Source organism: Marmota marmota, unplaced genomic scaffold (assembly GCF_001458135.2).
Source record: "Marmota marmota marmota unplaced genomic scaffold, marMar, whole genome shotgun sequence".
NCBI lineage: Eukaryota > Metazoa > Chordata > Mammalia > Rodentia > Sciuridae > Marmota > Marmota marmota.
In genome coordinates, this window is record NW_026000082.1 from 32,217,826 (window position 1) to 32,228,414 (window position 10,589).

At 55.4% G+C, this 10,589-nt stretch overlaps 1 long non-coding RNA gene across 1 annotated transcript; it reads right to left on the reverse strand.

Annotated features, from left to right (window-relative positions):
• Positions 1–365: 365 nt before the first annotated feature.
• LOC125620452 lies at positions 366–5,057 on the reverse strand. The gene is made up of 3 exons (XR_007352133.1): positions 4,870–5,057; positions 3,179–4,448; positions 366–512 (listed from the first exon to the last, which is right to left on the reverse strand). It is a non-coding gene; the product is annotated as an uncharacterized LOC125620452 (long non-coding RNA).
• Between the last annotated feature and the right edge of the window lie 5,532 nt (positions 5,058–10,589).

Genomic DNA, 10,589 nt, shown 5'->3' on the forward strand with positions numbered 1-10,589 from the left:
GACCAGAGAAAGCTCTCAAGATAATGGGGACCTCGGAGCAACAGAGGTTCCTGCATCCTCCCTTCACCCGGGTGAGAGGGTGCAGGTGGGATGACTCAAATGCTCTTTGGGGCCCAGGGGCTGAGCCCAGCAGGGCCACCCGGCTGCTTCCCTGAGCACACAGGACAGGAGGAGCCCTCCCCGCTCACAGATCCATGACACAATTCAAAGCAGAACAATTCAGCCGCACGGTAATGACCCTGCGGTGAACATGCGCTCACTTGGCGGATTTCATGCCACAAATGAATTCTTTTTAAAGAGCTCTATCGTTTCGGGAGTTCATGACTTTTCTAGATTCATCTCCCTTAACATATCGTCCGCAAGAATGAACAAGAGGCACTCTCATTTAATAGAAAGGAAGGAGGAAGAGGTGTCAGCTAGGAGAGCAAACTCCACTCTCAGAATCCAGCAGCTTGAAAGAAAGCAATGCGTCTGGCAAATCGCGGTTGGGGCGGGAGACCACTTGTGTGCTCCTAAAGGGACAGGAAAGGAGATGCTGGTGGTGGGCGGTGTCCCCCACCATCAGCCAGCTGGAAGAAAATGAGGTTTTCAGTGGGTCTGGCAAGGTAAGGGGACAATTTTCATGAACACGAAGAATCCATTGCCACAGTCAGAGCTCAGGCCGGACCTTCCTCAGGGTGTCCATAAAGTGGATTGGGAGACCTGGAGCTGTCAAGGCCAGGGACTTCCATGTGGGATTCTGGAAGGGACACCTGAGCCAATGACATTGTCATCGGAATGTTAAACCTCTTGTGAGACCCTGTTTTTCATCTGAAAAGCCCCTGCACACTCCCAGCCCGGGTGATGCCTCAGCCTGGGGTGGAGGACCCTGCCATGCTGGGCCCTGTAAGGAGGAGGATCTCAGAGTCCTCAGAGGGAGAAGCTGCGGTTACCCCATTTTGCAGAGAAGGAAACAGACTGAGAAGAAGGGTTGTCTGGTGTTACACCGCCAGGAGGCAGCAGAGCAGAGGCCGTGCCTGGGATCGCCGGGGTGTCCTGGCCAGGGTCTTCGGGGAGCCGTCTGGTCTATTAGGGACCTGTTTGTCGGTCATTGGCCAGGCGTGCTGTGAGTCTCAGGTTAATCACTTCACCCTGTGGGCCTGGGAGGTCTTCTGACCCCATCCCCAGCTCAGAGCCGTGAGGTGACTGGCCCGTGGCCTCACAGACGTGTGTGGAGCAGGTGGAGTTCCACTTGCTCACCCACAGCCCGAGCGCTCTTCTGCAGGAGCGAGGTATTGGGTGCCACGCCCATTGGCCACGCCCACCCGCCCCTCCTGGCCCCGCCTCCGGTCACGCCCTCACCTTGTGCTGCCTTCCAGCCGCCCCGCGGGGCGAGCTCTGCTGCCCAGCTTTCTGCTGAGCTCTCCCACCGGCTGGGCTGCCTGGGGGTGGGAGGTGGCCTGCATGGGGTGGGGGTGGCCTGCCAGCTCCAGGGCCCTCCTGTCACTGCTGTGACTCGGTTCTGCTCTCTCCACTCTGTCCAGGAACCGTGTCCACACCAACCCTCCCCGCAGCCCAAGCCCAGGGCACCCTAGTCCTTACTTTAGACTGCACAGGGAAAGTAAGTCCTTGGCAGAGTCCAGCCTGAGGCCCCGCTGCAGGGACTCACTTCCCTCCCTCATTGGCCTGACGAGACACCTGCTCGGGGCCCTTCATGCACACAATGGAAATCCAGCCTTTGGCCCATGTGCTCCAGCTTGGGTTGCCTTTAAGTTGCTGCCACCCCGAGGTGGAGCTGGGGACGCCTGGATGAGACCCAGGTGGGGCTGGCCTCGGGGACACTCCACCTCAGACTCTAACCACGAGGGTCAGGGAGGCTGTCGGGGCGGCTTGCTGGAGGAGGTGGGGCAGAGGTGGGCCCTGGCAGGTCAGACAGGAGGGTGATGCAGTGGCCACACCTGGTACCCTGGGCAACAGGGACGGTGAGGTTCAGGAGCAGTGGCTGAGGAGAGAGGGGGGACAAGGCTGGGAGAGCCGCTGTCCTGGGGAAGGAGAGGTGGGCCATCTAGGAGCGCAGAGAGAAGCCCAGCTGGGCACAGCACACAGGGCGGCCTGAGAGAGGCTGGCACCTCCAGGGACCCTGGGCTACCTACAGAGCCTGGGCCACCCTCACGTGTCAAGCCATGTCCTGGGGCTCTAGACAATGATTTCTCCTCCTCCCTGTCTCTCCTCAGCCCTGCCTGGTAGCCTGTGGGATTGGCTAGACACAGTCAAGCATTTCAATCATTTTCAAGGCCTGAGAGTGTCTTCAATGGCTGAAGGGACATTGGAGTGTCAGGTTGTTAGAGATGCATCACTCAAGCCCACTGTGTGCCAGGCACTGGCCACCCTGGTCCTCTAGTCATGGCAGCTGCCTTCACCCCTCTCCATCTTGGCATCCTGCGAGGCTCCACCCACCACTGACCACATTTTAATAGTGGTGGATTTTAGACTGAGCCCCTGGGCGCCCCTCTGGAGATGCTGCCAGAAGAGGCCAGAAGCCAGAGAACAGATATGGGTTAGGGTTAGGGTTAGGATTAGGGGTTAGGATTAGGGTTAGAGGTTAGGGTTACAGGTAGGGGTAGGGGTTAGGATTAGGGCTAGGGTTAGGGTTAGGGTTAGGAGTAGGAGTTAGGGTTAGGGGTAGGGTTAGGGTTAGGGGTAGGGGTTAGGGTAGGGTTAGGGTTAGGATTGCAGTTACTTAACTTCTCTGAGCCTTGGTTTCCCCATGTGTGATAAGGAATCACGACCCTCCCTGTGGGCTGCTGGCAGCAGAGGACAGGATGGTGGCCACCACAACAGGTTAGACGACTGGTCATCTGGGCATCTTTGCTGGCTCCTTGACTGCCTGGCCCAGCCTGAGAAGCCCAGCGCAGCGTTTCCTGCCTTCCTGGTGACGGAGACACCCCTGCAGCCCCTCGGCTGGCCAGGCCCCAGCCTGTCCTTCCCTCAAGGTGGGGCTTGCACATGCCTGGAGCCTCGCCCTGCTCTGAAGCTGTGTCCAGGACCTCGCCGGCCAGTCTGCCTCCCAGACAGATTATGAGGCCCAAAATCAAATCCATAAGAAAAATAGTGGGTGACCCGTACAGGGTGGTCATCAGTTTCCCTGTGTGCAGTTGCTGTGATGAGTGCCCACCTGCCCATGTCCCCTGGTCCTTACCTTATACAGGAGTCAGAGTGGATAGGACCTGGTCTTAGAGAGAGGTGGCCACTGCTCACGGTCACACAGCAGAGTCTGGAGGGCTGGACTTGCTCCCTCCTCTCCCTCTAATTCCTGACCTGGGAGTTCCTGGAGAACGGAGCCCACAACCGTCACCTCTGGTCAGCACAGTAAGGCCCTGACTCAGCCTGGGAGATGGGGAGTGCAGCCTCCGCACATGGGACTCTTCAGAGGACAGACTCTTGGACTGTGCGAGGAGATCCAGGTGTGGCTTGGGATCAGTCATCCCTTCTCTGTCTGCCTCTGGGCAGCTCAGTTTCCCTCTTGTGCCTCAGTCTCTCCATCAATAAAACGGAGCCATCAGAGCCCAGTACATGGTCTACGGTATTCAAGGATGAATTCCACGTCTCTGCTGGCAGCTGGCACCCCAGACACCCCCTGACCCCAAGTCTGATTCTCCTGAGCCTCTAGCAGCTGGGGAGGGCTGGCTCAGCCTGGAGGCCTGGGCGGCGCAGGGGGCGTAGGAAGCTGCAGGAGAAGTTGGTGTTTTTGCAGGTGGGGTCTCAAGTGGCCTGGGATGTAAAACATGCTTTTGGATTAGAGTCAAGATAGAGATAGACTGCAAATGTCACATGAATTTTAACAGTAAACACACGACTTCAAGAGTTCTTCCCCAGGAAAGGTTAAGAAGCTCTGCTAGAAAAAGATGAGCCCAAAGACCGAGGCTCCCTCCCACCTCTGTCCCCAGCAGCCGGGCAAACTTGGACAACGGCGCCACCTCCCTGGGCCTGCTTCTTCACCAGCAAGATGGGCAGAGGAGCAGGGTCCTGGGGAGAGGGACAGGGTCGGGGATTCCGGCATGGGGACAGAGGTGGGTGGCCCATAGGATGGGAAGTCTCTGCAGAGAGCAAAGTGTGTGGCCGAGGGGGGAGGGGACCCTGAGGACATGCTCACCCATGGAGGGCACTCCAAGGTGACCTGGGACAGGGAGCAGGAGAGTGGCTCTGTAGTGCCCTGGGCGTGGGAGGCTGGCCTCTGCTCTCCACCGGGTCCCTTTCTCCCTTGCAGGCTGGGTGAGGCATCATGGTTACAAGAACAATCCACCCCCCAGAGCAGCGGGGTCAGAAGGATGCTGGGGGCGCTTCCAGGAAGAGGACGCCCCCTGAAGTCTGCCGGGCGACTGTCTGAGATTTTCATTTTTCTCCGTAACAACCTGAACATCTCCAGGACAGGCAGCAGCTAACAGCTTCCTTTTTCATTTGTGGGCTGCCTGGAGGGAGAGAGAGAGAGAGAGAGAGAGAGAGAGAGTGTGTGTGTGTGGGGGGGTGTCTGCCTCCGGCTCCCAGTGAGCTCTGGGGCTCCCCCCAGGCCTGTCTGGAACCAGGAGTGTGTCTTCAGGCCCTGGCCCTGTCACCTTACCTGCTTTCTTTTGGCCACCACAAACTGCACGCCCCACCCATAATCAGAAGGGCAGGAAGATTTGTGCCCACTAGCGCCCTGCAAGTCCCCAGCCCCCTCTTTCAGGGTCGCAGATGGCCCAGCCCCCCCCCCCCCCCGACTTCCCCCAGTGCTTTCATATCGGGTAACCCTCCTAGTGGTGCCCACTCCCCCGCCCACCTGCGCAGGCTGTGGGCCTGAGCTGGACCAGCCCCGTCCTGGCCGGCAGAGGCCGTCTCTTCTGGGTTCTGTACCTTTTCATATCACGAAGCACTGCTGAAAGTTTGTTGTTGCTGTTTTGTCACCTGGCGGGTGAGCTCCAGGGACAGTCTGCAAGTGGTCACAGCGACCCTCCTGCGAGAGCAGCCCAGGCCCTCCGGGTCGTCCTCCATGGGCACTCAAGAGGCAGGGCTTGGCCGAGGGAGGCTGGTCTTTCCCGGAACATCTCCTCCTCCGTGGACAGGGCTGGAGTGGGCGGAGCCTGAGGCCGGAGTGGGCGGAGCCTGCAGCTCCATTGGTGGGAGGGCTCCCTGTGGGTTGTGTGCAGCCTCTGGCGGGCAGGGGCCTTGGTGCTAGATTTCCTTCTGTTTAGAGAATAGGCCACCTTGGGGTGGTCCTCAGACGGGGCACGGAGAGTCAGGGTCCACTCTTTCATTACACCCAGGCAACAGGTGCAGAAGAGCTGTCCCCGGCCCTGGGGACTCACAGCTGCCCTGCCCCATCCTTACCTCTAAGCTCCCTCTAGTGACCCTGGTGGGAGCTGCCGTTCGCCGGCAGCAGGCCAGTGGGAGCCCACCCTGAGCTGTCCACTCCAGAGCCCAGGGCGGGGGCTCTGATCTCTAGCACTCTGTCATACAGTCAGGAGGGGGACCCTAGGGTTTTCTGGTGGCCCTGAGCTTGACTTAGGGAGGAGGCTGTTCTGTGCTGTTAGGGGAGCTGGTAGTTGACCCAGAGGATATGGTTGGCTTCTGGCAAGGAAGCAAAGAGAGGGAAGGAGAGCCAGGGAGAATGAGGAGTGGGACCAGCCCTTAGGGGACCAGTTACACCAGACAGAACATTTCTTGGTTTGCTTAACTCATGTTTTTTGTCACTTGCAATCAGAAAGCCCCAGCCCTCCTCTGTGTACATGTGACTCTCAGGGAAACCTGAAGCTCGTTTTAACTCAATTTTATTTGACTTTATTTGTAGCATTCTTATTGCCTTAAACATTTAAAAAAATTGATGATCCCATAATAACTGCACATATTTAAGGGCTACGGCGTGGGGCTGCAATACACAGGTAAGTATGTAGTCATCAGGTTGGCATAGCCCATGTTTCCGTTCTCTTATCATTACTGTGCATCTGGCTCCTTTCCTCTGGTTATTCATAAAGTAGAGTCGGTTAAAAAGCAGAGACCAGGCACAGGTTGGCGAGTCCAAGAGCTGATCCCAGGCCCAGGGCTGCCCTCCCCGGCCACAAGCAAGTCCACAGCTGCTGAAGGCCCCTCTTACTAAAGGAATGTGGGAAATGTAGGGAGCTGACCCTGCGCCCCACGGGAACTCCCCCAGGGTCTGGATCCAACAGAGGAACAGATCCATCCCTGCTGTGTCCAGGAGATAGCTGTTTCACCTTGATCTTTGACCCTGGACCCCAGTAAAAGGGGGCTGGAAGGGCCTTTTGGCGGTGGATCCTGGACTGTAACCAAAACCAGACTGCAGCTCCCGGGGAGGCCTCACTGCGCCTGCAGGGGTTCCAGTGACTTCCAGGCTGAGGAGCCGCCTGGCCACTTCTCGCTGGGAGCGCTGATCACAACTCACCTGCGGCTCTGACCCGTCAGGGTTCATGATTGGCCTCCCAGAGACCCCCACCCCCCACCGGACGGCCCAGCGGCTTCCAAGGAAGTGAGAGGGAGGAAAATTAGCTTCTTTACACCTCGCCTTGAATTGGGACTGGCAGCCGCAGAGCAGCTTGCGCGTCCTGCCAAGCCCGATAACAGAACTGTCATGGTCCACGGAAGCGCTGGCCCTGGGAGGTGGACGGGGAGGATTCCAGGCAATTGTGGAACTTGCCTGCAATAAGGGCCACCTCAAATTAGATCACAGTGAGGGATTTCAGACTCTGCAAATTGCATCTAAGCGTTTCTTCCCCTGATCCTCAGTAGGGTCTGACATCTTGCCTCACTTAACTCTGAATCCTACTCTCTTCAAGACCATTACCTTTAGAGATAGCCAGATCTGGGCTTGAATCCATGCTTGGCAAGCGACTGGTGTGTGACTACAGGCAAGGGACTTCAAGTGATAAGGGAAAATGGGAAGGGTAATTGTTTTAGTTGGGTTCAATTCTGAATTAAGCCAGAAAGGGGAGTTTACAGTCTCATGGGAGTTCAGGTCTGGCTGGATCCAGGCGCTCAGATGAGGTTGTCAGACATCCATCACACTCCATATCTTGGCCCTGCTTTCCTCTGCATGGGCTTCACTCTCAGGAAGACTCTGTCCCTTAGAGGGAACCAGCAACTCCAGTAGAAGAGTAAGAAGAGTATTTTGCTTGCCCAATAATTCCAACAAAGTTCCAGAATGAAGTCCCATTGGCCAAGTGAGTTCATATGCTCACTCCATGGTCCCCACAAAAGTGGAGTAGCCTTAGCAGGGGCAAGAGGAGCAGGTGAAGGAACCCTACATATGGCAGTCATCAGCATGTGCCAGGTGCAGTTCTAAGCCCCTGAGTCTGTTTAACTGAACTGATCTTCCAGCCGCCCTACCAGGTAGGCAACATTATTGTTCCCATTCCATAGATCAGGAAACCGAGGCACAGAGGTTTCATAATGTGCTCCAGCTTGTTAGTGGTGGTGCTGAGGTTTGAACCTGTGGCGTCTGACTCCAGGGTGTGCTCCAACATCAGAGCCCTCACAAGGACCGAATGAGACTAAGCAGGTGCCTGGCACAGTCCACATCGGTAAAAGTGGCCTCTGTCACGACTGCACTTTGATTCAGAAAAAAAAAGGAGTCTTCCCCCTTGGAGGACAGTCCAGTGGTGGTGGTGGTGGCGGTGGCACTGACAGGTCACCACTGTCGAACAAGAGGGTGGTAGGAAGGGGCGAGGTGTTGGCGAGGGGGACTGGGGATGCACCCCAGGTGGACGGTGGTCAGGGTGGGCTCCCTGGAGGAGACAGCCATGAAAGGTGGAGCTTGCAGCCCGGCTCGGTGATGTTCCTGATCAGGTGTCAGAAATCCCCATGTTGACTCACACCCAGAGGGGCCGGGACCCCGTGTGGACTCACCATACCAAGGCAGGACTGCGCTGGGACCCCAGGACGAGAGGGCCGAGTGGGCAGCAGGTCCTCCCTGCCCTGGTGCCTTTCCCTCCATCTCCGGATCCTGCTTTAGTGTCTAAGAACATCAAATGTGACATAAAACTCATTTGGAAAATCATAGTTTGTATATGTATGCATATTTCTACTATTTCTGTTGTTTCTTCATCTCCTTAAAGCTCCAAGATTTCTTTAAAAATTATTTCCTTTCTGTTGGAAGGAATCTCTTGGTTTAGTTTATTTTCTGTTGACATTACAAAATACTTGAGGTTGGATCATTTATTAAATAAAAAGGTTTATTTCAGCTTTAGAGCCTGGGAAGTTCAAGATTAGGTGGTTGCAGCTGGCAAGAGCCTCGTGCTGTGGAAGATAGTGTCACTTGGCGGGAGCACTTGTGCATGGAGTGCAGGAATATGCAAAAGAGGCCAAAAATCAGAGGTAAACATGCTTTATGACAACCTGCTCTATCAGTAATAATCCAGTCACGTAAAACCCAGCTCACTCCCAGGCACTCCAGTGCAGTCTGGAGAGACCAACCCAAACTTGCATTCCCCATAGCCAACTTTTAGGTATAGATCTGCTAGTGACAGTGTTTGAAATTTTCCTTTGAGGGTGCCTTTATTTTCTTCTATGTGTTTGAGGACAATTTCACCAGATACAGAATTTCCGATCAACAAGGATTTTTTCCCCCAGCACTTAGGACATATTATCTTTTTTTTTTTTGAGGGGGTGCTTTACAGTTTCCAAATGAGAAATCTGCAGTTACCAGCTTTAGGAAAACTGTTAGATAACTTGTAGCTTCTATCTGGCTGCTTCCAATATTTTTGGTTTTGTCTTCAGTTTTAGAAAGTTATCTCGGGTCTCGGCATGCGGGGTTTCTGTTTAACTTCTATGGTGTAGTCTCATTTTCTTGGATCTGTAGATTTGTGTCTTTCATCAGATTTGGACCATTGTCAGCAGTTATTCTGCCAGCACTCTCCCAGCCCTGTTCTCTTTTACCCCTCCTTCTTGAACTCTGATGATGTAGATGTTGGATATTTTCTCATTGTCCCCAGGTGCCTGTGGCTCCTTGTTCCATTTCTTTCTGCTGTTCAGATTGGGTGAATTCTATTGTTTTGTCCTCAAGTCCACTGATCCTATTCTGTCATCTCCAGCCTACTATTTAGCAAGTTTTGGAAATTCTTATTTATTGCATTTTTTCAGTTCTATAATTTCCTTTTGGTTGTTATTTACTATTTTGAGAGGATGGGCCCGCTGAAGCATTTTATGACATCTGCTTTACAATCCTTGTCAAATAATTCCAGGATCTGGTTGACCAGGTGTCTGTCATCGGTGGATGGTCTTTGCTCATTTAAATCATGATCGTCTAATTGAGTGGTTTCCAGTAGCCTCCTGTCCCTTTGTTATCCCCCTACAGGTGGATCTGGGTGGGGAGGAGAGTCTTGGGCCCTGGGGACAGAGGCTGGGTGTGGGGTTTGCACTCATGGAGGTGTTGGGAATGCCACGGCTCCTGGGTGAGAGAGGTGGGCACAGGGACGCAGCTGGTGTGGATCCAATGTCACCCTCTGGGTGGTGGCTGGGCTTGACTTCTGGCCTCACACCAGGTCCCCACACTGGCCTCCAGACCACTTTTTTGAGACACACCTGACCCCATGTTGCTGCTGGAGAGCGGCAGAGTGGCCATGGGCTTGAGTTCCAGACCACGTGGGTCCTGGCTCAGATGAGAGCCCAGTTCTGCCACTTAATGCTGTGGTAACTGACCTAACCCCTCTCTGCCTCGGCTGCATCTTGTACAGAAGACCACGGTGACCCCTGCCCCAGCCTGTGGTTTCCTGTTGGGTTCTGATGAGTGGGGAAGGGAATCCATAAACATGAGGGGAGTGGCACTTGGTGGCCTGGGAACATGTCAATCACTTGGGGTATCTTTCAGGGTCCTTCAGGGCCTGGCCTCTGCAGCTGCCCGACCTCAGCTCCTAGTGACCTCTCCTCCCTCACACTCTTCTCTCACTGTTACTGTGACTCACTGTCCCTCATGCTTCTGCTCAGGAGCCAGCCTCCGGGGAGGCCATCTGACCCCCTCTGCTGTACCCTGCTATTCCATGACTGCCCCTCCCCACCCCAGGAGGAGCAGATTTGCCCCAGAACATGCCACCAGTCCAGTGGAGACCCAGGACTGGAAGCCAGTGACTGCCCACCTCACCCGTGAGTGCTGGTTTTGCTGAGCTGCAGTGACCAGGTGGTCATCAGAGGACCAGGCACACCTGTGCTGGCCAAAGAGGACGCCTCTCTTTGTTCTAAGCCACCGTGTTGAATGCCGGGCTCTGTCACTCAGGCCCCTCAGCAGCTGTATTTGGTGCCAATCATCTGGATTTTACTGGGGGGGGGGAGACTGAGGCCGAGAGGGACCACAGTGTTTGCCCAGGTGTGTCCTGTTAGTCACAGAGCTGACTTTAGCGGTGCAGGTGGAGAGTCTCTGCTGAGCCCCTCGGGGTGTGTGTGTGTGTGTGTTCATGGACGTCTTGCCTTGAGGAGGAGCATGGGGCCGTGTTTAGGCCCAAGTCAGGTGATCAACAGTGGCGTCGGCCCCGGGAAGGAGGTGTGGGGCCTGAGCTCTGGGGGCTGCCATCCACGCTGAAGTCCCACCCCGGCCAGACCCCAGTGCGTGTCCCAGGCCAGAACTTGTCCAG